Source organism: Staurois parvus, unplaced genomic scaffold (genome assembly GCF_062004578.1).
Source record: "Staurois parvus isolate SC_StPar_1 unplaced genomic scaffold, SC_StPar_1.0 ptg002467l, whole genome shotgun sequence".
Lineage (NCBI taxonomy): Eukaryota > Metazoa > Chordata > Amphibia > Anura > Ranidae > Staurois > Staurois parvus.
The window spans coordinates 3,260-30,223 of NW_028320263.1; the positions used below are offsets into that span (position 1 = coordinate 3,260).

At 43.9% G+C, this 26,964-nt stretch overlaps 1 pseudogene across 1 annotated transcript; it reads right to left on the minus strand.

The window, feature by feature from the left end:
- LOC149430762 (nidogen-2 pseudogene) lies at positions 1 to 25,818 on the minus strand (annotated as a pseudogene). The gene is made up of 3 exons (XR_016309465.1): positions 25,516 to 25,818; positions 4,673 to 4,905; positions 1 to 587 (listed from the first exon to the last, which is right to left on the minus strand). The product of XR_016309465.1 is annotated as a nidogen-2 pseudogene (transcript).
- Positions 25,819 to 26,964: the final 1,146 nt, after the last annotated feature.

The window sequence follows — 26,964 nt, forward strand, 5'->3', positions numbered from 1 at the left end:
CATCAGTGGCCAGTCCTCCCACTTCCTCATTCCCGTAAAAACGGTCACTTCTATAGATGACCTCAGACCTCTGTGGATCCACTGGATTTGGAGTCACGTTATAGGAATCCTCAGACACCGGCTCAGATGGCTCTTCTTGGGTTTCATAAGATGGGATGTTGCCAAGAACTCTACTCCCTGATGGTTGAATCTCAGGCTCACCTAAAGGCTCATCCGGGTCATAAGGAGTCCAGTTGGGTTCTCCCTGAGATGGAGGTAAGGGATTGTTTGGTGTATATATGGTAGCATGATCCCCAGCGTCTATGAAATCATGAGTTCCACCAGGGTTCAAGATTACACTGTCCGTGGTGGGCGGCTCAGTGGTTTGTCCAGCTGGGTAGTCTTCATCATAGTTGTCTTCATAGTTGTTTTCCCCATTGAATTGGTTTTCCAGTTGTTGTTCGGGGAAGTCATTGTGCGAGTTTATCAGCGGGACGTACCGTTGCTGTGCATGGGGGTGAGGCTCTTTGGCTGGAATTACATTATCAATCTCTGAAAGGCTACCAATATGGAAGACCCACACTCCAGGAACACCAACATTGCTTGTCCTAAGGAGTGGGGGAAAAAATAAGGCTTTACAACCAAGTTTCTACTTATTACACATAACTTGTAAAAAGGTCTAATTATGGGGTCAGTCCACTGAAAAACATTTTATCATTAGCGTCTGAAAAAAAACTATTTATATCATTAATTTTATAGGGATGTCACTTTTTACTGAAATGCTATACAGAATGCATTGATCCATACACATCCAGAACTCAAAATGTAATGTACCTGCCAGTCCCATATGTATTAGTGGGCTTGTTGTAAGTGGAAGCCAATTAACCTATCATTATGTCTTTGGATTGTGGCAGTTAGTCCAGCCATACATCTTAGAACAAAGAAAACGTAAAACACCAGCTGTGGTGTATTGCAATGCCATTCATTTGGACTCGAGGTACTGCATCACAATCCAAACTGAATCATCTGTGTGATATGGTGAGATGCATTAAAAAAATCGTGCATGTTCAATTCTGGGTCCATTGGCCACCCATTAAAAAATAACAGCCTGCCTCAAACAACACATGGCCTAGCCTATCTGAGCTGGGGGTGCAGAAAAAAAAAAAAAAAAAAAAAGTCAGGGGGCACAATGTCAACAATGTGTGTGAGCCACTGACAGTCTGTCACACAGTGTCACAACTTGGGAAACACTAGTACGTATTAGACCATCGTAAGATTGGAACAGAACCAGTGCACCCTTATATCAGGTATCCCTATCAGAGTCTACCTTTATATCAGGAGTCCGCATCAGAGTCTGCCTTACATTATAAGTACTCATCGGAGTCACCCTCTACATCAGGATCCCCATCAGAGTGCCCCCTTACATCAGGGTCCCCAAAAGAGTACTCCTTTACATCATCAGGTGTCCCCATGAGAATGCTCCCTTGCATCAGATGTCTCCATTAGAGTGCCCCATTGGATCAGGTTTCCCCATCAGGATGCTCCCTTAAATCAACTGTTTCCATCACAGTGCTCCCTTACATCAGGGTCCCCACCAGAGTGCTCCTTTACATCAGGTGTCCCCATCTCAGTGCTTCCTTATGGCAAGTGTCCCCATCAGATTGCCCCATTACATCAGGTATACATGGATGTTCCCAATTAGAGTGCTCCTACATCAATTGCCCCCATCAGTCAGGCTCATGGATCAGTGAGTGCACTCCCAGAAACCTAGGGGGGGGGGCACAACTAAATTCTGGGGGGGGGGGCAAATCCCTCCCCAGCACCCACCTAGATCCAGCCCTGAATGGGCCCTAAACGTAAAAGAACTAGTCAGCTCAATAATATAAGGCATACAACTATACCTGTGTGCAGATCAATGTAAACATATGGAAAGACTGAACAGAAGACAGAGGAACTTCAGTTGAGCTTTAAGGAAAGAGGATTTTAAAGTCTAAGCTTTGTTAGAATTTTTTTTATTTAACCACTAGAATGTTTTACCCCCTTCATGACCTGAGCATTTTTTTTGCTATTCAGCACCACGTTATTTTAACTGGCAATTGCATTGTCATGCAACATTGTATACAAATTAAATTTAGAATTTTTTTCACAAAAATAATATTTTCCTTTGGTGGCATTTGATCAATGCCAGGTTTTTTTTATAATATAAACAAAAATTTGGAAAATAAAAATAATATTTTCTACTTTCAGTTATAAAACATATCCAATAGAAAAATCTAATTTCTTCATAACTTTAGGTCAAAATTTATTCTGCTAAATAAAAACAATAAAAAGTCTTATAAAAACAAAAAATCTCAATACATGTATATTAATTGGTTTGCGTGAAAGTTACAGCACCTACAAACTATGGTATATATACTGGAATTTACTCAGCTATAAATGACATAGTGTAATGCAGTGTTTCTCAACTCCAGTCCTCATGGACCCCCAACAGGTCATGTTTTCAGGATTTCCCTCAGATGAAACAGCTGTGGTAATTACTAAGGCAGTGAAACTGATCAAATCACCTGTGCAAAATAATGGAAATCCTGAAAACATGACCTGTTGGGGGTCCATGAGGACTGGAGTTGAGAAACACTGGTGTAATGGAAGGCATAGGGTGATAGAGTGGAGAACAATCTGGTGCTAACAGACACTGGCTGGGAGGGCCACTAACTTACCTTGACGTCACCAGTGACACTAATACAGTGTTAATACTGTACACTGACATTGTAGTAATGACTGGCTGTGAAGGGTTTAACATCTATGGGCAATCAAAGGGTTAGCTGTGCCTAACAAGTGTAATGTGTGCTGTTTTTACTTACTAATCTGGCTGCTTTTTCCTCCCTGCTTTTCAGGGAGAGGAAACAGCCAGATCACTGTTCACTGCAGGAGTTCTGTGTATTTTTAAACAGAGAACTCTGTGTGTGATTGGACACACCCAATCAGCAGGTTTAAGCCAAAATTATTGGTTAAAATCTGCTGCCAAACTTGTGCTGTGTGCAAACACATCACAGGTCAGCATGGATTGTGCACACGCATACCCCAAACCTGGACGCAAGCCGACAACATACATGTATATTGGCGTGCCTGCACCTGCTGCCAATCGCAGTATATTTACTATGAGCGGTCAGCAGGTGGTTAAATTTGCCTGAGGTTTTAGTTGAAATCTTCCAGCCTCTGATCCCCCCCTTCCTGCCCCTACAGAGGTAATCTTCCGGTGCTGTGGAGGTTAATATGAGCCTGCCTGAGGGATCTGTCACATGCACTCATCAAGAGTGACAACTATCCCCGCCCTTCCGCTCCTCTTCTCCATCCATAGAAGCTGTACCTTTAAAATCCATGAATAATTCGCAATCTATGAATTGAGGATGAGTGGATTAATGAAAGGTACGCTTCCTCCATTCATAAAACACTTAGGACAACTTTTATGAATGGAGGAAGGGGGCAGCAGCTGCATCATTGGGAACATGTTACATGTTCTGTCCTAAAATGGGGGGAAAATGTACCATGATCCCAAAGGTGAACTTCTCCTTTAAGTTATGCCAACAAATCAAAAGGTAGTTCTTGGACTGAGACCCCAGAGGTGACACTGCTGTTGGTTATACCTGGGTTTGTAGCTCAAATCCGAAAGGGTATCTTCAGCATCCCCATTGAAGTGGCACATGCATTTATCCCTAAACATTGGAAATCCACCACTATGGGTTTCCTCTGGGTACTCCGGTTTCCTCCCACACTCCAAAGACACGCTGGTAGGTGAATTGGTTCCTGTCTAAATTGGCCCTAGTATGTGTATGTATGAATGTGAGTTAGGGACCTTAGATTGTACGCCCCTTGAGGGTTAGGGACTGATGTGAATGTACAATATATATGTAAAGTGCTGTGTAAATTGATGGTGATATAGAAGTATCTGTAATAAATAAAATAAATAAATATCCCCTCAGTTAGGGAATGGGTTGAGGAACTCAATGCCATTATGCAGAGGGAAGAGTTAACGGCAGGCCTATATGAACATTATGGTGATCGGAAGTGGAAATTGTCCTCCCTCCCCGTAGTCTTCTGGGACACGTGACAGGTCCCAGAAGACTATGAGGCCCATTCACAAAGCACAGTGCTTTTCGCACATGCGCAGTGGGCACCTGGCTGTGAAGCCGCAATCTGTCACAGCCCGGTGCTCACACCAAAGATGCCGGACCCAGGGAGAGAAGATGGCCGGTGAAACCAGCGGTGGTGAGGACAACGCTAGACCAAGGGACAGGTAAGTGGCTGTATTTTTTTTTACACTTTTTGTAGCTGCTGACTTTTTTTTTTTTTTCCAGGTGGAACTTAATAAATTTTATTGTAAAAGGGAAACATCTTGGACGTCGTACATCTCTGCAGTGTATGTCAGCCTAGGTTCCAATTAGGCCAATCAGGGGGGCCTGGCCTGGTCATACACCTCCTTATGAGGTTTTGCAGAGACCTGTAACTTCCAGGGCTTTTCCCTTTTCCGTTAGAGGTCTACAGATGAGACAAGCTTTGTCCTGGTCTGCACTCCAAGCGGTTGCTACACAAGAGGACCTGGTGGGGTCTTGAGCGTCACTTGCCAAGTTAATAAACTTTGTTAAAAAAAAAAAAAATCTACAAAAAAAAAAAAAGAAAAAAAAGACGGACTTACTGATAAAGATTCTTCACAGACTGTTCGCTGTCTGTGACGCTGTAATACGGCGCTTCCTTCTTCAACAGTTCCGAGTCGCCCCGGCTGAACAGCACTCTGGCGGGGATGAGGAGGTGCACATTGTACGATTGCTTTGGTCTTGTCCCAAAAAACTGAAGCCCATGTTCAGGATACAGGAATATGGCGTAGGTGTCTGAATCGTCATACGCAAGCACAGCCTGGAATGTGTTAAACTAGGAACAAAAATAAATAGCGGGTTGTCACATTGTTCTGAAATCAAGAACATAATGTATAAACACAGTAATATTCAGGAAATTCAAATATGAAAAATGACCAGAAATAGCCTGGAGAGCCAGAGATATAGCTTTGTATTTTCAAGACATTTACATACAAATGATAGACACCCACTTTATTAGGTCCACCTGTTCAATTGCTTTGTAAACAACAATTGCTATTCAGCCAATCACATGGCAGCAACTCAATGCATTTAGGCATCTAGACGTGGTGAATACGACTTGCTGAAGTTCAAACAGAGCATCAGAATATGGAAAAAAGGGGAATTTAAGTGACTTTGAACGTGGCATGGTTGTTGGTGCCAGACCAAGTATTTAAAAAACTGATATCTACTGGGATTTTCATGCACAACCGTCTCTAGGGTTTACAGAGAATGGTCTAAAAACATCCAGTGAACAGCAGCTGTGTGGACGAAAATGCCTGGTTTATGTCAGAGAATGGGCAGACTGGTTGGAGATGATAGAAAGGCAAAAAGTAACTCAAACAATCACGTTACAACCAAGGTATGCAGAATACCATCTCTGATTGCACAATACGTCGAAACTTGAAGCAGATGGGCTACAGCAGCAGAAGACCACACTGGGTGCCACTCCTGTTGGCTAAGAACAGGAAACGAAGGCTACAATTCACACAGGATCACCAAAATTGGACAATAGAAGACTGGAAAAACGTGGTCTGATGACTCTCGATATCAGCTGCGTCATTCAGAGGGTGGTTTCAGAATTTGGAGTAAACAACATGAAAGTATGGATCCATTCTGCCTTGTATCAACAATTCAGGCTGGTGGTGGTGGTATCATGGTGTGCGGGATATGTTCTTGGCACACTTTTGGGCCCCTTAGTACCAATTGAACATAATTTAAATGCCACAACCTACCTGAGTATTCTTGCTGACCATGTCCATCCCTTTATGCCTCCAGTGTCCCCATCTTCTGATGGCTCCTTCCAGCAGGATAATGCACCGTGTCACAAAGCTCAAATCATCTCCAACTGGTTTCTTGAACACGACAATGAGATCACTGCATTCCAATGGCCCCCACAGTCACCAAATCTCAATCCAAAAGAGCACTTTTGGGATGTGGTGGAACGGGAGATTTGCATCATGGATGTGCAGCTGACAAATCTGCAGCAACTGCGAGATGCTATCATATCAATTTGGAGCAAAATCTCTGAGGAATGTTTCCAACACCTTGTTGAATCTATGCCACCAAGAATGAAGGCAGTTCTGAAGGCAAAAGTGGGTCCAACCTGGGACTAGCAAGGTGGACCTCAAAGTGGCTGGTAAGTGTAGACTCGTGATGGCATTGTCTGCTGCTGCAACTTTTATTAAATGATCAAAACATGAAAAACTGATATTTCAGGGTTTACCAGATCCTTGAGATTTGGGGCCTTATGGACAAGGGCGTATGAGACCTTGTACGGCATAAAGTGGATTTATTCCTGCCCAAGAAGTCCAGGTGCTTGGAAACATAAACCGCTGTGCAATTGTACACTGTCAGTACTCACATACACCAGCTTATAGTACGCAGAGGTATTCCTCGGACATGGATAGTCTGCATTCTGGGAATGTGTCTGTACACAAGGACAAAAATGTCACCAGCACATCGAGGATCACCAATATGGGTCCAAAGCAGGGTGTATAAAAATCAATGATTTAAAAAAAAATAAATAAAAAAAAATAAATCGGATTTTCTTTTATTTAAATCAGATTTTTTTGAATAAAATGATTTTTGAGGAAAATATATTACCATCCAAAGGTTATTCCATCATGAAATAAAGATTAGTTTTTTTAATTATGTAGAATAAGGCTGTATATGTTTCATTTTTTTGGTAAATAAATTCCATGAATCCATTCACAATGTCATGCTCTTCCAGAGGTTTTTGTAAGATTATTGGGCAGTTTCTCTGCCTACAAGATATTATCACAGATGCTCGGTTTACTTTTGCAGTTCTCAAAACTGAATTTGACTCAGCGGAGATCACATGCCTCTTCTTCACAGCAAAAATGTTATAACATGAACAGAGTTAAGAAAAAGACCTTCATCCTAACTTCTACAAACCTATGAATACAGAATCAACCCCTTCAGTGCTAAGTTTCAAGAAGTTCAGTGAATAGAATAGAAACAATATTTTTCTGATTGTTTGGAGTGGAATAGATCTGCACAAGAAGAAAGTGAAACTAAGTGTGAGGAGGAAGGGGCTGACAGTCTAAGTTTCTTAAAATATATAGATTTTGTTTAGCCAAATTAGTTACCAAACATGGATGTTTAAGCAAATCACATATGCTGGAATGTTATTGTTTCAGTTGAATAAATCTATTTAAATTGTTATTATTAAGGTAATGATTATTTTTCTCCTTCCTAAGTACAACAGAAAAGTTGTCCAAATATGAATGATTAACCTATTAAACGGGATAAAAAAACTAACATGAAAAGTTGTTATTCTAAAAATCTTCATCTACTTGCATATTAAAGTTATACCAGCAAGAATTAGTCTTTATGTAGAAAACTAGGATTTACATCAATCCTTACGGACTAGTGATTTAAATCAGTTTGATTTAAATCAAATCCACCCTGGTCCAAAGGTTTTAATAAACCATCACATAGTTACAGCAAGGCAACGTTTCGGAGTCTCGCAGGACCCCTTCATCAGGCATCGTCACATGCCTGATGAAGGGGTCCTGCGAGTAGTCACATGCCTGATGAAGGGGTCCTGCGAGTAGTCACATGCCTGATGAAGGGGTCCTGTGAGTAGTCACATGCCTGATGAAGGGGTCCTGCGAGACTCCGAAACATTGCCTTGCTGTAACTATGTGATGGTTTATTAAAACCTTTGGACCCATTATGGTGATCCTCGGTGTGCTGGTGACATTTTTTCCTTGCTGATTTTGTTCGGTTCCAGCCGACGGTCACTGCAGCACCCACTTATACATACAGCCATTTTTATCGCAGGAACGTGTGCATTTGGTTAATACACTTGTGTCTGTACACAATACACATGGCCATTCTTGTATATAGATGCCTGTATGCAGCACCTGACCTTCCCGGGTGCAGAAATAAACCTGACTTTACATCATACATGGCCTCATACGCTCATGTACGAGGCCTAAGACCACCTGATCGCATGTAAGCATGCACAAAGGTTTACATGTGTACAGCATACAATATGATCCTGGATTATGCGGTTGGGTCCACAGCACACAATACTGCTGTGTTCAGATTCGAATATTACGTAGCTTATAGTAGGTCTGTGTGCATCGGCCCTACAAATAATAAACTAGTATTTCACGTTAGAAAAAAAATGTTGCTTAATCAAGCACCTTCTATAGTTGCTTCATAATTGTATTAACATGTAGACACAAACTTATCAAAAATATGGGTTTTTTTTATACTAATAAAGATGATTAAAAGTAAAAAAGTGACATGTTTGTTCTGCTTTAAAAGATAGTAACCAGCCCTTAACTCGCTGGTATTATTATTATTATACAGGATTTATATAGAGCCAACAGTTTGCTCAGCGCTTTACAATATAAGGGAGACAGTAAAATTACAATACATTTCAGTACAGAGGGAAAAGGAGGGCCCTGCTCATGGAGCTTACAATCTAAAGGAAGGGGGAGGTGGTACAAAAAGTGAGAGCTATGGGGGATGATCTGGTAGAGGTGATGCAAGTACAATTCTTAGGTGGAGGTGGGGTAGGCTTCCCTGAATAAGTGTTCAAAGATCGCCTAAAGGCAGACAGGTTGGGACCTGACAGGACATACTGTGGTAGGGAGTTCCAGAGGATGGGAGAGGCTCTGGACAAGTCCTGGAGGCGAGCGTGGGAGGAGGTGATGAGGGAGCTAAAGAGGAAGATATCTTGGGAGGAGAGGAGTGGGCGGTATCTGTGGATGAGGTCGGTGATGTAGCTAGGGGCAGTGTTGTGGATGGCTTTGTACATTGTGGTTAGTATTTTGAATTTTATACTTTGGGTTAGTGGAAGCCAGTGAAGGGATTGGCAGAGAGGGGCAGCAGTTACTGATTGGCTCGTAAGGTGTATGAGTCTAGCAGCAGCATTCATAATAGACTGAAGGCGGAGGGGTATTGTACCCCCTCAAGACTACATTTCATGTTTCCAGGAACATCACAACTCTGTTTTAGGGGTTGCGGCCTTGCTGGTCTCCTAGATTGTAAGCTCAAAAGAGCAGGGCCCTTGACCCCCTCGTGTTTTGTTACTGTATTGTCTCATGTACTGTCCCCCACTATAATGTAAAGCTCTGAGCAAACCTTTTAGCGCTATATAAATACTGTATAATAATAATACCCTTGAGCATACGTTTTGGGGCTTGTCCTGGTCTCTCCTTGATCTGGAATGGTGTCTCGGTGGTGGTCTCTACCGTGGCCGATACTCCGATAACTATGTCTCTGCAAACCTGTATATTGGGCGCTCCTATATTGGGGATTTCAGTCAATGAAATGAGGCTAATTCACACGATTTGTGTGTCCTCCTTATGGGCCATTGCCCTTCACTGGAAATCACCGACAGTTCCGTTGGTCTCGGTTTTGCGGAAGGTCGATATGGTGATGCTCATGGAACATATCAACTATACATTGGTGGATAGGATGCACTTATTTAAACAGAAAATGGGATGGTTGGAAAACACATGGACATCTACTGTTTGATTGATGGTCTATCATAGTTTGAAGTGCTTTGAGTCTCTGCACACAGCTTGGTTGTTTTGTATTTTTTACGGACTACGTCATTCATGTACTTGCGCTTATATCTTTATGAATGTATTTTCTAATACTGTCCGCTCCTCACAAGACCTCCTACTCTCTAGTTCCCTGGTCTCCTCCTCCCACGCCCGACTGCAGGACTTCTCCAGGGCTTCCCCCATCCTCTGGAACTCCCTACCCCAAGCCATCAGACTATCACCTACTCTTCTCTCCTTTAGGCGCACCCTGAAAACCCATCTTTTCAGGGAAGCCTACCCCACCCTCAGCTAATTGCCGATCTCCTCCACTCTTCCTACCACTCCATCCCCCACAGCTATTTCCTCCTGTACCACTATCCCCTCCCTCTTAGATTGTAAGCTCTAAGGAGCAGGGCCCTCGAACCCCTCGTGTATCGCATTGTATTGTTGTTACTGTACTGTCTCGTGTACTGTCTCCTATTGTAATGTACAGCGCTGAGCAAACTGTTGGCACTATATAAATCCTGTATAATAATAATAACCTATGTACCTTTTTTTTTTTTTTGACGTTTTGTACCTCAAAAGGCTGCACTATTTTTGTTGCCTAATTCTTAATAAAAACGTTTGTAAAAAAAAAAAAAAAGATAGTAAGCAGCCCAGCACACCCACACTGTATTCTAGGATTGTTCACTCATGTGACACACTGCGGGTCAATCTCTGACTCTGGTTACTCTGTAATTATCTAGTCAATAAATAATAGGAGGAGGTGGATTCCCGGCACCGCTACCCCTTGATCCCTTTAAGTGCAACAGTATGTCAATCTGTCATGCATGGAAGGGTGGAGGAGGGGGGCTGCATGGGAATGCATAAACTACACTCATCTGTCTTCCAACCAATCCAATTCATCATGCCCACTGACAGCGCAGCCTACATATGGCAAAACGTCATTGGGGAAGGGGCTTTGTTTCCTGCTTTACACTGACACTTATCATAAGCTTAGTGGCCATACACAGGAACAAACATTCAAACATCTGAGACGTTCAAAAGAGTTACTGATTTCGAAAATGATAAATCCTTTATATTAGATTGTAAGCTCTAATGAGCGGGGTCCTCTGAATCCTTCTGTATTCATTTGTATTGTAATTGTACGGTCTGCCCTTTTGTTGTAAAGCACTGCGGAAGTTGTTGGCGTTATATAAATCCTGTATAATAATAATAAAAAATAATAATAAATAATAATTGGTCTTAAAGCTGAACTCCGGGATAAGCCAATATTGTCTAAATACATTCATCGTGTATTTTTATTGGATCTCTGTGTGCTTTGCATATTTCTTCCAGATCTGCGCAGTAATCCAGTGTGAGATTTTCCCTCTGTGCAGGAGCTTCCTGTAATAAAGACCTCTCACTGCTGCTCACTCTCCTTGTGCAGGGTGACTGGTCTTGTCTCCGCCCCCTCCCGTTTCTGCAGGCAGCATGTAGTAAGTAGGTGGTGCCTGCTGAGCCCCTCCCACAGCCCCTGCTCACCATACTGGCTACTAAGGAATATATTTAAATAAAAGTTTTTGAGTCTGGAGTTTTGCTTTAAATGCAAACATAGCCAAGAACTCCTCCTTAAAGTGTCTTGCAGTAACATAGAAGCCGAAAGATCATAGCGAAGGATCAGGCATCGGGCATTCGACCCTTAGTGTATACTGCCCTAAAAAGGGAAGCAGTGTGCACTGCCCAACACCATCCAGGGGCAGCAGCTGTCATCCGCTCACAGAGTTTGACAGGCTGCTGGACAGTGTACCCATGCCCTCTCCTGAACACCACAGCCCCATGCACCAGAGCTAAAATGTCCAGTGTGCATGGGGCCTTAGACAGTTGTCACTAGAAGTGGCTAAATGATTATCACTTCCGCCTGGCAGCACTAGGGTCATTAGTTCAAATCCCAACCACGGCACCACCTGCCTGGAGTTTGCATGTTCTCCCTGTGCCTGCGTGGGTTTCCTCCGAGTACTCCGGTTTCCTCCCACGCTCTAAAGACATGCTGGTAGGTGAACTGGATCCTGTCTAAATCGGCCTTAGTGTATGTGTATGTATGAATGTAAGTTAGGGACCTTAGATTGTACGCCCCTTGAGGGTTAGGGACTGATGTAAATGTACAATATATATGTAAAGTGCTGCGTAAATTGATGGCGGTATATAAGTACCTGAAATAAATAAAATATCCCCATTGGAAGATTTTCCCATTATTCCGGTTATGGTGACAACTATAAAGTGTTGGATTTCCTCCCAGTTTCTGTCCTTCAGACAATGGTCACCAGCAGAAGGTGGGCTGAGGGGTAGGAAAAAGAAACAGCCTCCAAGGGGGCTTCATCAGTATAAAGGCGCAAAAGGGGAAGTAGTTCATAGCTCATGTGGTGCAATTTGGCCTTGGGTGCTAAGGACACTTGTCCTGGCAATGGTCACCAGCACAAAGGAGGGAGAGTGAATCTGCCCAAGGGTGACACCAACAACAAAAAACACCTGATAGGGGGTTCTAACCTTCCTCTACTATACCTAAAATAGAAATAGAGCTTTTAGATATACTGTACAAGCAAGGTCCGTTTATTTACTTGAGGGCTTTTTGCCGAAACTCAACCGTAAAATAAAAAAAAACTGGATAAAAAAGTACTTATTTAAACGTGTGTGTTTTTTTATTCTGATATAGCATTTTGGCATGGAACAAGGGACCCTTGGTAAGCAAGTGGCCTCTGCATTTTTAATGCAAGTTCTACCTAATGTCATACCCTCCAAATTCCTGCAAGTCTTTTAAGTGCCAAAGAATTTAGACAAAAGGATGTTCCTTGCCACACCCTCAGCAACCATTCCATTATAGGCAGCACAGTGGCTAAATGGTTAACGACGCCACCTGCCTGGAGTTTGCATGTTCTCCCTGTGCCTGTGTGGGTTTCCTCCAGGTACTCCGGTTGCCTCCCACACTCCAAAGACATGCTGGTAGGTGAATTGGCTCCTGTCTAAATTGGCCCTAGTATGTGTATGTATGAATGTAAGTTAGGGACCTTAGATTGTACGCCCCTTGAGGGTTAGGAACTTAGATTGTACACCCCTTGAGGGTTAGGGACTGATGTGAATGTACAATATATATGTAAAGTGCTGCGTACATTGACAGCACTATATAAGTACCTGAAATAAATAATTTAAAGCCCAGGTCCAGGAACTAGACAAAATCTACTCCCCAATCTCACCCCCCCTCCCCCCACAAGGGCTGACTGTTCAGTCTTAGGGTACACAGATAAGGAGACATACTTACCTTATTCCTTGCTCCACCTGGGTTCCTGCAGAGGTTTGACCGTTCCCACAAAGCCTCCTCTCTATGGTGCTCCTGGCCGTGGTCACATTCTTACCTTGTACACAATGACACCAGGGAACCAAAGCTCTGGAGGTAAAGGAGAGGAAAGTGCTGGAGCCAGCCAGAGTGGAGTTAAGGCCCTCTTATCTCCCTCTAGACCTAACAAGCATTTAACCCCTACAGTTAATGTGATTCTATAGGTGGAATAAAAAAAAAAAAAAAAAACACATGTTATGCTTACCTGCTCTGTGTAATTGTTTTGCACAGAGCAGCCCCGATCGTCTTCTATTTGGGTCTCCTGCAAGCGGTCCTGGCCCCTCCCCCCTGCCAAGTGTTCCCAATAGCAAGCCTCTTGCAATGGAGGCACTTGAACATTTGAAATGTATTCCAAAAGAAAAACAAACAAAACCAGCGCTCCAATCTTCATGCAAACCAAGGAATTGTCAAATGCCAACCGAAGAGGTGCTGCCCCTTCTGAGATCGGGAAATCTGACCACTGATGAATAAAAACAAACAAGGGCGCACTCTAATCGTGCAGTACCGTGGTATAACACGTAATTTATTAAATAAAAAGGATGTGTACTCACAAACCAACGTGATATGGGCAGTATAGGTGATCCACAAAAACAGTCACAATGCAACTGTGTCTAATGATGCGGATAAGCTGACGTGTTTCGGGAGCTGAACCCCCTTCCTCAGAGCTCCAAAGGTATCAATCAATCAAATGTATATACAGAGTCCTCCTGCGCTTAAAGGAAGTAATGCCTAAAAAATACAGCAGCTGGCACTCTAAACTGATACCTTAACAGTGATAAAAAGCATAATACCCAATACTAGTGCAGCGCTACCCTAAATATAGATCAAAATAATATAAACCACTGTGCTAAAATAAATGAATAAGTAAATGAATAAATACTGTGTAAATATTAAATATAAGTGCATGAAGTACCCAAACCAATGTGACCTGTGGTCACACAAGTGACCTGACAACAGTGAAATCCAACACCACAAATATAAAAGATACAGCAACCTATAATGTTTCGACATTGACCCCTATTATAAACGGGGATATAATGCATAACCCCTACAGTTCATGTAATTCTATAGGTTGAATTAAAAAAAGACATGTTATGCTTACCTGCTCTGTGTAATCGTTTTGCACAGAGCAGCCACGATCGTCTTCTTTTTGGGTCTCCCGCCAGCGGTCCTGGCTCCTCCCCCCTGCCAAGTGCTCCCAATAGCAAGCCTCTTGCAATGGAGGGACTTGAACAGTCTCGCTCCTAAGCCATACTCATGTTAATGGACATTGTCCTTCCTCCCTCGCTCTCTCCTCATTAGCTCACTGGCCGTGATTGACATCAGCAGGAGCCGATGGCTCCCGCTGTTCTGTGAGCCAATGAGAAAAGAGAGACTTAGGAGAGACCAGGCTCTCATGCACATTGATGGATTGAGATGGGGCTAAGGCAAGTATAAGGGGACTGAAGGGGAAGCTGCACCCAAAAGATTTTTTTTCACCATCATGCACAGAATGCATGAAGGTAAAAAACTTTCCACTTTAGGGCAGAGGGTTGTCTGAAAGGGTAGATTTTATCCAATTCCTAGAGTTGGCTTTTAAGAAAAATAGATTGACCACAAAGAATCAAACAATCTGACATGTTGAAAAAGGACAGAGGGATAAAAATAAAATCTCCCCTTTTCTCTGCAGTATTTAAACAACTTGGCAGGGCCCCTTCAAAATCAAATGCATTTTTCTCTTGCAGTGACAGTAAAGGGTTGTGGGTGCAGGGGGGGGGGTTATCTGGGGTTTTCCGGAAACTTCAGCACAAGCATTTTGCACCGTTCCCTTCACTGGACCGTCTTGAGATCGGATAATTCGGGGCCAGCAGTGTGCCCTGCCGGAATTTTTCTGGGCAACGTTCATTTTAATCAAACAGATCAGCGCGGGGAGCCTCCTGCCTCATTAGCGTTTTGCTGTACTATTTTCAGAACTACTGAGGGGCTGCAGCTTGAAGTTCCTCAAACAAAAGATCAAAGAGGGCCTCTCCAGGAGCCCTCCACTGGGAAAGACAGTGGCCCTTGGACACGAGGGAGCTAGAGGGGCTAGTTAAAGCCTCGGTGCCAAATTCTCCGTAAATGGACATTTCACACAGCTTCCCTTGGCTCCAGCCGCAGGAGTAAATAGCTTGCTTCCTGTTGAACAGCACAGAGGCTGCTAAAGTCATCCGAATTTTATACTGTAGTTTAATCAGTGACGCCATGCATGGCTGGAATTCTAGATCCTAAACATTGCACATCAGCCAACCGCAACCAATCAGAAGACGTCCGGCATTCATTTATTTGGAACAGCCAGCCCCCGTACACACTATTGCTTCTACACAATCATGTGTTTTTTCTGTTTTAATGAACACGTGTGCATTTTTCATTTTTTGTTTTTGGCTAAAGACAAGCAACATCTGCTGTGATGTCAGGTGTCATCTTCCTTTTATCTCCTTCCTCTGTGTTGTGTAGTTGCTGTGTTATCTGACCAGTCATGTCCAATATGTCCAGGGGCGGACGGACAACTCATGAGGCCCCCGGGCAATAGGGGATCATGGGGCCCCTGTGTCCTCGCCCATGCTCAAACCACACCCAAAAAAGACTATGAAAGGTACCAGGGGCATCTCATGGGGCCCCCTGACCCCGGGCCCTCAGGCAGTGGCCGAGTTCCCGAATGGTCAGTCCGCCCCTGAATATGTCTTATTTTTTTGGGCAGGATAGGCAACCCAATGAACATAAACTACATAGGCAATGTCATTCCATGCCTCTCCCATTTGCAGCCATCCTTGTGATTATCATCTTACTGCAGGGGTAGGCAGTAAGGCGGAAATCTACCGGAACAATAAGAAAGATCAAAGATCACCGGGGTCGTTGCCCATATATTTTTTTTAAAGTAAGTAGCAAGGCCTAAATAGTAACAAAAATATAACACAAATCTCATTGTAAAAATATAAACTTACACCATCTGAAAAGTGGACAGTGTCAGTCAGCAGAGCAGTGGAAAGTGTCTTTAGGGCAGAGGGCAGGGTCGGGAGGGGCGGTGGACAGCGTCGGGAGGGGCGGTGGACAGCGTCGGGAGGGGCGGTGGACAGCGTCGGGAGGGGCGGTGGACAGCGTCGGGAGGGGCGGTGGACAGCGTCGGGAGGGGCGGTGGACAGCGTCGGGAGGGGCGGTGGACCGCGCCAGTAGTTTTTTTATTTACTTGACTATTTTTTTGGCAATTTTTTTTTTTTGCAATATTATTTTTTTTCATGAAGGGGGCGTTTATGAAATATGAGGGGTCTAATAAGACCCCTTATGTCTCACTTTTTTTTCCCCCAGTCCCTTTTTCTGCAGCCTTAGCTGCATTGAACAATGAAAATGGAAAGTAATCTGTGCTGAGTGGCTTCCTGTTCATTCACAAACTAAAGCATAGTAAACACAGTTTATTATGCTTCAGTTTGTGAATGAACACACAGTGTACCGCTTCAGTACCTTTCACTCGTTGTGTTCATTAAGAAAAGGTAGGGGCCTGTAAATGACATTTCTTCCAGCCCCTTCCCCCGCTCTCCATCCTGAAGCATCAAAAGCCAGTGGGAGAGAAGAGAGGTGAAGCTGGCAAAGCTACAGGGGGAATCAGGGGAGCACACGGGGGCCAGGAAGCTGAAAGAAGAGGAACAGGGACAGTAGGGGTGGCAGGAGTAGCATTCACTAGTACCAATTTCCTTTCCTCTGGCAGCATCTGAATGCCAGCAGGAGGGAGAGGAGGAGAGACAGCTTTCAGAGGCTGCAGGAAGGAAAATGCAGTGGGGTATCAGTAAATACCGCCCCAGATGCCTTCCTCTCCAAGTTCTGGGGGTCGATCCTGTTCCTGTCAAAAATTTGAATTTTCTCCACACTTTCAGTCTTGGTTACAGTAGCAGGGGTCAGCAACCTGTTGATTGCGAGTAGGTGATGGGAAGACTGCAGTCCTTCCTTGCTGACCTCCACCTTACTGTGACCATTGTGACCAATGCAGAAAGTGAGGGGCAAATCCAAATTTTTGAGATGTCACAGGAACAGAGCCACTGGGTTCATAGAGCATTGCCCTTCTACACATCAGTAATTTCATCTCTTTAGCATCCAGCATGGTCTTACCAGCTATCTCCATTTTTCTGCAGTCTGGTTAGAGTAGATGATGCTAGATGGAGAAGGCTAGTTGTTATGGGCAAAAACGCAGTAAAAAAAACAAAAAACAAAAATGAATTTCCATTGAAGTCTATCAGGCCAAAAAATACACAAAAGAACCACCTCTACTTTTTCTTGTTCAATAGGTTTTCAGTACTAAGAAGAAAGAGGAGAAAGCCCCAACAAGGTAAATCCAGAGAGACAATTATACATTTTAGTCACATTAGTGCTAGTATCAAGTCTGCTTTAATTACAGATGTTGCGCATGCACCACGGAACTATAGAAAAATACAAAAGTATATTGGAAACATGTCAATTTAACAGTAAAGTAAGGGTTCATGATTAGACCTAATGTAGGTTGATAGGGCATCTAGCATCCCTTCTTTAGTGCCCTAAAGTTAGAAACGGAGAGGAGACAAAAGCAAAAGGAAAGAAGAAGGCGGTAACAAATGGGGTGGGGGGGATTAAGTTCCTTTCTTCCACAAGCTGTCCAGGTATTCACATTGCTCAATGGTGTAATGTCCTTTGCTCTGTTAGGGAGTACCAAGACACAAAGAAGAGGGGGTGCACCAGCCTACCACTTTATCCCAATTTCACAGTTATTAATACTTCAACATAATTGTTACTCAGTGGTGTATTTAGGTTTCGTGCTGCCCTAGGCAACACAAAATGGGTTCGATTCCCAACCATGGCGCTTCCTGCATGGAGTTTGCATGTTCTCCCTGTGCTTGCATGGGTTTCCTCTGGGTACTCCGGTTTCCTCCCACACTCCAAAGACAGGCTGGTAGGTTAATTGGCTCCTGTCTAAATTGGCCCTAGTATGTGTATGTATGAATGTAAGTTAGGGACCTTAGATTGTACGCCCCTTGAGGGTTAGGGACTGATGTGAATGTTCAATATGTATGTAAAGTGCTGTGTAAATTGACAGCGCTATACAAGTACCTGAATTAAATAAGAAGCTGATACATGTGAAGAACTAGTGTTCTGACAATTACACCCATGTGCAGGAGGTTTTACTTTGTGGGAGTAGGAAGACCATGGAGACCAGATTTTAGGGAGTTTCTCAGAACCTGCGCCTTTTTAAAAGGTTGCACTGCGGCATGCTGCACTGGTGCGAATGGGCACCATAGAGAATAATGTGATTTCTATTTTCATCCATTGTAGTGTGATGGCAGAACATCACCAATCGCAATAGTGTGAACAAGGATTTACACATAGTTTGTCACACCAAAAAAATAAATAATCCCCAAAAATATATGCCGCAGCTGAGATGTTTTTTCATGAAAAGTGTGTACCCATCCGATCGACACCATGTCCATGTATGGGGTGTTGGTGATATGTAGAGGAGGTTCAGTGACCAGTTGAGATGGATCCATGAGCGACCTGCAGGTTGTACACTTTACAAGGAACACGGCTGAGCCTAAGGCAGTTATCTGATATTTATTTTTAATTTTTTTTTGGATTTTTTTTTGGTGTCACAAATTTAATTTCCTGCTTTCACCATTCTATGCATATATATTTTAGAGGTCTGTGCATTTTTATATGTAGCACAGCAATTTTTCATTGTTATTCATTATTTAGCCCACTGAGACATGGGTTGTGTACACTAGTGGCTACAGTATTATATATATATATATTTTGTATTCACCATAGTAAGCGCTTGAGTTTATTCACATTTTTTTAAGGATTTACACATCACTAGACAATTCCTAGCCGATCGGCTAGCTAGGAACTTTGCAATACAAAGAAAACTAAAGCAACCAACAGCAATTCGGAGCTAGGGATGGTTGAGCACAGGGACATTAAATAAATTATATTTCTTTACTAAATATGCTTTAGGTGCATCTAGTTCAGTTTTGGGCAAGTAGTGAGGCAACAATCTTGGGCGCGCTCAATAGAATATTATACTAGGATCACATTTAGAAAGGATCCAACTAACCTACCAGCATGGCATTGGATTTTGGGAGAATGTTGGAGTACCCAGAGGAAACCCATATAAGCACACAGAAAATGCAAACTCCATGCAGATAGCGTCCTGATTGGGACTCAAATTAAGGACTCCAGTACTGCAAGACAAAAATACTAACCACCACATTACTGTGATCTAAATCCAAAATGTAAATTTTTTTTAGTTTTAGATAGAGCCAGGTTAAAGCCCAGCAGTTATTCTTTTTTGTTGCATGTGTCCCATGGGGGAGATTCCCATTTACTTCCTGTTCTGTGGTAAGGGGAAATAATCTCTTCACCAGTTCTTACTGCAACAAGTGTTCCCATTGGAAAACCCCTCTGTTCCTGTTCCCATCACAACTCAAAAATGTGGATTTTCCCCTCATTTTCAGTCTTGGTGACAATGGTCACAGCAGGACAAAGAAAGATAATCAATCTACAGAGTAAAAACACAGACTACAAAAATAAATGCAAGAAGGTTCTGGAACTACTGTGCTCTTTTTAAAGTGAAGAAATAAAAAAGTTTTGCCTTTAGATACACATTAAAATAAATATATGCTGAAGCATATGGCCCCAGGGAGCCTCCCATAAAAAGATGCCTACAATGTAAATAGCCTATTGAGAAACCTGAGCATGCGGTCATGTTCTGGTTTTAAGAATGGGGGGCTTCTAGGGTACAAATTGGCAGAGCAGATGATCTGTGGCAGACCACTTTTCAGAGTGTGGTACAGCAGTGGCTACCAAGCATTCGGGTGCTAATACTGCCACCTAAGGGGGTTGGCTGGCTGATTTAATCTAAGTATATTATTTTAAATGTCAAGAAACACAATCACAATGACAATCACAGGAAATATTAAACCACCATATAACAAGTAAGAAGTCATAGACTTACAGTGCTTTGGCTCGCTGTTTTAGTTTGGTTCCATGCACTTGAATGGGAGTGGTACTTCCTGCCAAACATGACTGATGGTACAAACTTCAGCAATCTACAACACACTGTGGCTAAATGGTTAGCACTTCCGCCTGGCAGTACTAGGATTGTTGGTTCAAATCCCAACCACGGCACCACCTGCCTTTGGAGTTTGCATGTTCTCTCTGTGCCTGCATGGGTTTCCTCCAGATACTCCGGTTTCCTCCCACACTCCAAAGACATGCTGGTAGGTGAATTGGATCTGGTCTAAATTGTCCCTAGTATATAATTGTGAGTTAGAGACCTTAGATTGTATGCCCCTTGAGGGTTAGGGACTGATGTGAATGTACAATATATATGTAAAGCGCTGCGTAAATTGACGGTGCTATATAAGTACCTGTAATAAATAAATAATAAATGCCATGGGTGCTAGCCATGTTACAGTGATAATAAACCTCAGACATGAAATATGAACAAAGCACATCCTTCTGTGTACTTGTCTCAGTCCAGAGCACTAAGTGCCATTTCTGTCGGCTGCCTTCTTCCTCTGCCATCAGCATGAATCACGTCTGACAAGTTTTCCTGACGCCAAAAGAAAAATGGTGATAAGGGAGGGACCTCCAGCAGATTGACATCCTTAGCTTTGTTCCTGTGAGCTGTGTGGAGGGGGTGTGTCCCTTCCAACCAATCAGCTATCAGATCTTTCCTCACTGAGCTCTGCAGTGTGTCATTTCAGCTCTCCACCCACTTTTTTTCTGAGCTCTCAGACAAGCTTATACATTAGGCACTTTGAACAGATTATTATTATACAGGATTTATATAGCGCCGACAGTTGGCTCAGCGCTTTACAATATAATACAGCAACAATACAGTTCAATACAAGAGGGATAGGAGGGCCCTGATCCTTGGAGCTTACAATCTAGGAGATGTAGTGAAAAGAAGACTAAAGATAAACAGGTACAACTTATGTATTATTATTATTCAGTATTTATATAGCGCTAAAAAGGTTTGCTCAGCGCTGTACAATATAGTGGGGGACAGAACATGAGACAATACAGTAACAAAACAAAACACGAGGGGTTCGAGGGCTCTGCTCTTTTGAGCTTACAATCTAGGAGGGAGGGGATAGTGGTACAGGAGGAAGTGGCTGTGGGGGATGGAGTGATAGGAAGAGTGGAGGAGATTGGCTGTTAGGTGAGGGCGGGGTAGGCTTCCCTGAAGAGATGGGTTTTCAGGGTGCGCCTAAAGGTGAGGAGGGTAGGTGACAGTCTGATGGATTGGGGTAGTAAGTTCCAGAGGATGGGGGAAGTCCTGGAGAAGTCCTGCAGTCGGGCGTGGGAGGAGGAGACCAGGGAGCTAGAAAGTAGGAGGTCTTGTGAGGAGCGAAGAGTACGGGTAGGGTGGTATTTGGATATCAGGTCGGTGATGTAGTTTGGGGCAGTGTTATGAATGGCTTTGTATGTCAATGTTAGTAGTTTGAATTGAATGCGTTGGGCAATCGGAAGCCAGTAGAGGGAATGACAGAGGGGGGTGGCAGAGGTGGAGCAGTTGGTAAGGTGGAGGAGTCTGGCCGCTGAGTTCAGGATAGACTGAAGCGGGGATAGTCTGTGATGAGGTAGGCCGGTGAGGAGGGAGTTGCAGTAGTCCAGACGTGAGATAATGAGGGAGTGAACGAGTTGTTTAGTAGTGTCTGGGGTTAGGAGCGAACGTATTTTGGAGATGTTGCGGAGGTGGAGCCTGCATGAGTTTGACAACGACTGTACATGGGGTTGGAAGGACAGGTTTGAGTCTAGAGTGACACCTAGGACTTTGGCTTGTAGGGTGGGACTGATGGTGGCGTTGTTGGTCGTGATGGAGAGGGTGGGGGTGGGGGGGGGGGGCGCACGGGCTGCGGGGAAAATCAGGAGCTCAGTTTTGGAAAGGTTCAGTTTGAGGAAATGGAGCGACATCCAGTCTGATATGTCATTCAGTAGGTGTGTGATACAGGCGGAGACTAAAAGGGGTTTATGTAAGAGGATTTGTTTCATCTCTGTGCATCACCTGAGGCCAGTCAATTCACTGGGTATATGTAAGGGTTTACAACCACTTACTTGCAGCTGGGCAGTCTACAGACTGAACTACCTATTTTTACTGCCCGTCGCCCACCCATGTAAAGAAGGTCTAAGCCTCCTAAATTTGTTTCAAGCAAAAGATTTTACAAGCTAGACAAAAAGTCAGTTATACAATAGTCTGATTTCAGCTGGGCGGCAGCACTTCCCACCCCTTGACATTCTACAAACACAGATCTGTGACTAAAATCTGGAAAAGCCACCACCAGCCATATACACACTACATTGTGCGCTCCATATGTGTCTGAAAGCCACAAGAGGATTCTCCGATTCGGTCATTGTGCGTGCAGCTGTGTCTCCAGCTCATGGTAATGCAGTCCTAAGCACTGCCATGTCTTCTTTTACAAGCCTGTTTTATTTAAACAACTGTCCGCAAACCATTTTCTCTTCAAGAACACATGCCACATTCCCGCAGCTAGAAAGACTTCTTTTAATTAGTTTGGAAAGGGAAAAAAACAAAAAACAAAAAAAAAGAAGTCTTGAACAAATAAACTTTAAATGTGTTATTATCATTCATGGTTGCCCCCACTGGAGAATGCACACTTGATCCTAGTAGGGGGTACAATTACCCTTCCAGGAACAAACACATGGAGGAAAACAGCTAATGAGCTCCAAAAAAAAAAAAAAAACCCAGAGCAGATCCTTCAGAGTTCCTCAGCTCCAGTCTGTCCTGTACATATGTGAACAAGATGGATGCTGGTAGCAGAGAAGCAGGGCATGCTGGGAGTTTACAGAGCCTCAGAGTGATTCCAGGCCAAGGAAAACATTAAAATGGTAGTCTATGGTACTTAAGGTTTTGCAAGAGGATTGGCCTTCTAGGCAAACACAAGTACTTAAGAGAGTAAAAAGATCTGAGGCTGGAGATGAGCCATTTGCAGCTGCGTCAACAAGAGGGTATTACCGGTTGCAAAGGGCCAGTGAAAAGGAAGGATTAAATTCCCAAAAGTTGTTAAAAAAAAAAAAAAAGAAAAAAAAAGAAAATCTCCCCGTCTGCTAAATAATCTGCACAGGTTTAGTGCATGGAAAGAGAATTATTTTTAGTGGCCATGAACAAGAAAATTTCAGGCGCTAGCTAGCCAAGGTTCCTCAAAAATTTATTAAGTTCACGTAGAATCCAACAGTGGTTGTCAACTTACGAGGTATAGGGAGCCTCAACTGTGACATCACCAAAGGGCCAAACTTAATGTTCAGATGTAATGCTAGACAGGACTGTCAAAAAACACAGGCCCAGTACAGAAATTGATGGTCAGAGACTAAGGACCTGCTAGAAGTTTGGTTGGAGATGTTGCTGCAGAAACACCAAGAGATTGGGATGTGTTTCATGGGGCCAATAGATAGCGCTGATGTTACTCCTTTACAAATCAATGCTTCCACTACAACACACTCTTTCAGTCAAAGAGCCAAACAACAAGTACCAAGTGCCACAGCTTGGCCACCAGGTTTATAAAGCCTTGTAGGTTAATTGGCTCCTGTCTAAATTGGCCCTAGTAGGTGTATGAATGTGAGTTAGGGACCTTAGATTGTACACCCCTTGAGGGTTAGGGACTGATGTGAATGTACAATATATATGTAAAGCCCATGTTTTCAGTTCATTGAAGTTAACCCCTTATTTTGCCATTCAGGACAACTAACCTGCCCCCTTTACAGCACATGTCCTTTGCTACCAATATTTGCCCCTCCCATTTTCCCCACCCACTAAAGATATGGGAAATGAGGACAGCATGTGACTTCGTCCTCTTCCTAGAACTATGCAGTGCGCAGCATCTGAGCAACCAATAGGAAGGACCAATTCCAGGGCAGGGGCCAAAGCTAGACACGTGTGTTTCAGTGTTGGTTTTTCCGACAAAAAATCATTTTCTGGGATTCAGATGTGTCCAAATCTCTGAATCGACACAGAAACAAATGGCAACAAATTAGAGCCCATGGGGAAATTAATAAAAAAAATTTTGAATTTGTACGATAATTCGGATTTGGAAAACAAATGGATCCCAATTTAATTTTATTCATTAATTCAAATGTAAATGACACCAGTTGATATTGTCAAATCAGCTCATGCCATTTCTCTTAGTGGGTTGGGCTAGCGTCCAAAAATATTGAATCCTTCCAATTCGAATATGTCCGATTTGATAATGTTTTGAATATATAGCAATCGCAGAAAAAAAAACAGCAAAATTCTTCCAATCCATCTGGACCAATAAATATGCTAAACAAATGCCGAAGATGCGAAATGAATTCCGAAAACGAATCAAGATGACATAACAAATTTCACAAAATTACAAAAACAAAATTCTTCAAGGAACAAATACATCTGAAAGAAAAATTTCCAACATTTAAGTCTAGCCAAAGCCTTGTGTAAGGGAAGAATTGGAGTTCAAAGCTCCTGATCCCCCACTCTAAAAAAGAAAAAAAACAGAATTGGGCAAAGTTTGGGCACAAGCCAAGGCATGAAGCCAGATCTGTACATGTATGGCCTGGTTGGAAAAAAGCTGGTCAGGGGCTATCTATGCAGGACAATGTCTGTCTTTCTCCAGGAGCAGACGGTCACATTCATTATTTTCATCTGTGATAAGCATATGAAAACATTTTATCCATATCCTATTTTTGAAACAAAGAAACAACAAACAATGGAAAACAATCATCACACAATGACTAGTTGTATTACATCTGCAGGAAGTTCTTCCATATTTGTTCTGTCAAAGAGTACAGACATAGTCAACCCAGAGAATGTACTAATCTGCATCATTCTATATACCTACCAACCATACTAACCATGAAGCCATTATATAGTAAGTGTAGACACCAACCCAGGGGCGGACTGACAACTCATGGGGCCCCCGGGCAATAGGGGATCATGGGGCCCCTGTGTCCTTGCCCAAACTCAAAAAAGCCTATGAAAAAGGTACCAGGGGCATCTCATGGGGTCCCCTACTGACCCCGGGCCCTCGGGCAGGGCCCGAGATTCCAAATGGTCAGTCCACCCCTGCACCAACCACTCTAGGCCCAAACTTAAACTTTCCATTGCTGACATAAAACTTTGCAATATTGTAAAGTGGTATTTACAAAAGTTTCCCGCATACTAGCCCTTTGGCTGGTGCGAGTCCAATCCTGTCATTTTTAGGCATTTCAGGTGCCGTACTGAGTGGTACTCACATCTAGGGCCATGTGTGTTCCAGGCGTACATCCCTGGATGTATATGCCCTAATCGCCAGTAGCACTAAGTACAGTGTTCAGCTTCCATGTATTTCAGCCTATCATATTTTGACAGGTCGCTGGCAGCAGGACTAGACGCTGCCCCTGTGCCTCCCGGTGCACTAAAAAACATCAAAGCGCTAGCATACATGAGACCCAATTTAAGTGAATGCATTGATAACAGGCAGCTCCATTCTCCATCACTCACCTTGTTAGAAGGTTCAGTATGGCGTGTCACCTCCTCGTATGCCCCCACATTGTCCCAAGTCGCCAGGAAAACATTAGTAGGAGAAAATGCAGCTTGTGGGAATCCTCTCTCGACCTGCCTGGCCACAGTGCTAAGAATCTCCAGGGAATTGTCCTGCCGGTAGTATATCTTGCCTTTTCCGTTGCTTGTGTCTATATCGGACAACAATGGGGCAATCAACGGGAAGTCGGTGGGAACGCCATCATCCACGTACTGCGTTTCCCGGGGAAAGTCTTGGGTTGAGATAATGCCGTTGGTCCCTACCTGGAGAGATGGAAGAACAGAGATTTAGATAATCAGCAGAAATGGACCAACTTCTGATATTTAGAATATGTTAGTTGTGAACATTCTAGTGTCAACTCTGATAACTACAGGTATAATCTATACACCCTCCACTGGCCACAATCAGAGGTTTAGCTAGGCAGGAAACTCAGCTTTTTCAAACTTTGCACATAATGTGAAGGTTAAAATCAGTGGCATAACTAGAACTTTCAGGGCCCCAGTGAAAAAAAACATTAACAGCCCCCCCTGACCCGAGCCCAAGTCCCTTTCCTCCGAGCCCCGGGGCCCTTTACTATGGTCCTGCAGCAGGACCCTTTCACATATTCTGCAGCGGGCCCCCTTCATGCCATCACATTAGAATCCCCCTTACATCAGAGTTCCCAGAGCCCCCTTTAAATCAGAGTTCCTCTCTACAGTACATCAGGGCCCACAGGGTTTGCCTTACAGTGCAGGGGGGAACTCTGCGGACCCCGACGCAGGGGGGAACTCTGCGGACCCCGACGCAGGGGGGAACTCTGCGGACCCCGACGCAGGGGGGAACTCTGCGGACCCCGACGCAGGGGGGAACTCTGCGGACCCCGACGCAGGGGGGAACTCTGCGGACCCCGACGCAGGGGGGAACTCTGCGGACCCCGACGCAGGGGGGAACTCTGCGGACCCTGATGTAAGTGGGAATGTGGTGGACTCTGGTGTAAAGGGCAGCTCCAGAGCCAGACAAATAGTAATCGGCTGAGTTCCTCTCTACAGTACATCAGGGCCCACAGGGTTTGCCTTACAGTGCAGGGGGGGAACTCTGCGGAACCCCGACGCAGGGGGGGAACTCTGCGGAACCCCGACGCAGGGGGGGAACTCTGCGGAACCCCGACGCAGGGGGGGAACTCTGCGGAACCCCGACGCAGGGGGGGAACTCTGCGGAACCCCGACGCAGGGGGGGAACTCTGCGGAACCCCGATGTAAGTGGGAATGTGGTGGACTCTGGTGTAAAGGGCAGCTCCAGAGCCAGACAAATAGTAATCGGCTGAGCTCTGCTTGGGCAGGGAGGGGTGGACCGCAAGGAGGGGGCAGGTGAGCTAGAGGAAGCTCAGGGGCAAGCGTAGCTCCAGCGGGCACTTACCTGCTATTTAAAGA